The following is a 2,226-nucleotide window of genomic DNA, read 5'->3' as shown; positions in this document are numbered from 1 at the left end:
ATTTTGTGAAATATGCCTGATTATAGATCGGTTCATGGAAACAACCTAAGTCTACGAATTGTACCAAAATTTCTAAAAAAGTGAAAAAGAATTCAAGATAATAACATTTAATGGGTAAATTTATTATGGGAAGTAATAGTTTTAAAAATTTATAGATTCAGGCATATATAAGGTCAAAAATTAATTACTACACTCGAAGTGGTCCTTTTCACCAATTAAATACGAAGTAAAGTTTCGTCACAAGTTTGTGATGCATTTCATCAGTAGTGACATTTGTGCTTTTTTTTTTTTGGAATTTTGGTTACATCTTAGCTTTCCAGTGTAACCGTTCTGCGAAATTCAAAAAACAAATGAAAAGACTAAACAAAACCAAAAAAAAAGAAAAAAAAGCTAAATTTAATTACAAAAGAGCCACCAAAAGTAAAAAAGAAAACCAAACCCACGTTGACACTTTCACTCATCATCAACACCAACCTCATCGCCACCACTCACCGCCGTAAAAGTCTCCGACAATTTCGTCGAGTTCCGACAAAACCCATTACCAAAACCCTCCCTTTCCTCCTCCTCCTCCGCCGCCACAACAAAATGCCCTAAATCTCCGATGACTTCACTCAGATTCTCTTCACATAGAAACTCATCACTGTAAACTCTCTCAATCTTTCTCCCAAATTCATGCACAAACACATCAGTCTTCTTCGTCTTCTTCTTCTTCTCTTTCCCAAAATCTTTACTTTTTGCTAAAACCGCCGAAGTAAAGATCGGAGCCATCCTTCCCGGAGAATCAGAAGCATACCCACGAGGCCCATCAATCAAAATCACATCCCAATCAATCTCATAAACAAAATTAGGCAAATCGTTGATACCTAATTTACAATCCGAGAACAAAAGATTCTGAACGGGTCTACACTCGGGTAGGGTTCTATAATAACCAAGAAGCTTCGAAGCTTGAGATACTTTAGTTGAGTAGACAACATCGTAAGCTTCAACTCCAGGGTTACTCTGTTCGAACTTAGAAACAGAGTAAGGACTCTCATCAACGAAGACAGTACGACCTTGGAAATTTATAGATCTCCAGAGAAGAGACTCGTGGGTAAGACCAAAGACTAAGAGGTTACAAGAAGGGCCATGAGAGTGAATGATGTTGGAGATGGTGGAGAGTTCAAGGAAGGACATTGATGTGTTTGGTGGTGATGAGGAAGTGTAGTGGAGGAGCGCGGCGGTTACTGGTGGTGGGAGGGAGGAGAAAGGAGATGAGGAGAGAGAGTGAGAGGTTGTGGTGGAGTGGATTGAGGAGGAGAAGAGAGAGAAAGAGAAGAGGAGAGTGAAGAAAGAGAGGAAGAAGATGAATAAGAGACGGTGGTGATTCGCGGCGGCGACGGCGGAGGCTGACTTTGAAGTTAGTGGAGAGTGGTGGTGGAAGAGAATTAGATTAGTGTTTGTGTTGTTGCTCTTCATTTTTTTGTTTCAATAAAACAAAAAATAGAAATAATGAAAGTCGAAATGTGTGTTTTGTCTCTTTAAATAGGCTAGTAAAATAAACCGTGACAGTTTTAGAATGGAGATGTGTTGCTTTTGTTTTTCTTGGGTTTATTCCGGTTCAAGAACGAGGTGGGTTTGAGATTTGAAATATGAGATCACGAGGTTTATAGTGAAATATGTGTCTTTATTTTAATATGTTTCAAAGGTAACTATTCGAAAGTTACAAAAGTGCAGTTAAGTATATACTAATATATTTTTAATATGTTCTATTATATTAAATTAAATTTATTGAGAACACTACTATGAATCTATGATATTATTATAGGAGTTACAATTTTTTTTTTTATACTTTTTCAATTCCTAAAATTAAAACTCAATTAATTTAAAAGTGAGTGTTGGTGGGTCCATAATTTGATTCAAAAGTATAATATGTTACACATTGATCATTTAAATGGAATAGGAACATCTAATTCTCAAATAAACTTGATTTTTTTTATTTAAAACCAACATATGTGAATTTAAATTTAACTATGAAAATTTTAAAAATAAATATGAATAGATTAGAAAGGAAAGAAATATAAAAGAAATATTTTTTATATAAACAAAATAAAAATAGAAAACAATGTTAATTATCTATAATATTTTCTAAACTAAAATATAAAATCAATTTCTTACAACACATATGAGATATAACAACATTTGATATTGGTGGGAGAGGAGGAGAGAATGTGTAACATCCGCGAACGA

At 34.5% G+C, this 2,226-nt stretch overlaps 1 pseudogene across 1 annotated transcript; it reads right to left on the bottom strand.

The window, feature by feature from the left end:
• Positions 1 to 232: 232 nt before the first annotated feature.
• On the bottom strand, positions 233 to 1,648 carry LOC104766719 (protein IRX15-LIKE pseudogene; annotated as a pseudogene). The gene has a single exon (XR_015591347.1). The product of XR_015591347.1 is annotated as a protein IRX15-LIKE pseudogene (transcript).
• Between the last annotated feature and the right edge of the window lie 578 nt (positions 1,649 to 2,226).

The sequence above is a fragment of the Camelina sativa genome, chromosome 19 (genome assembly GCF_030686135.1).
Source record: "Camelina sativa cultivar CO46 ecotype springtype chromosome 19, ASM3068613v1".
Lineage (NCBI taxonomy): Eukaryota > Viridiplantae > Streptophyta > Magnoliopsida > Brassicales > Brassicaceae > Camelina > Camelina sativa.
This window is presented reverse-complemented; position numbering and strand designations above follow the sequence as displayed.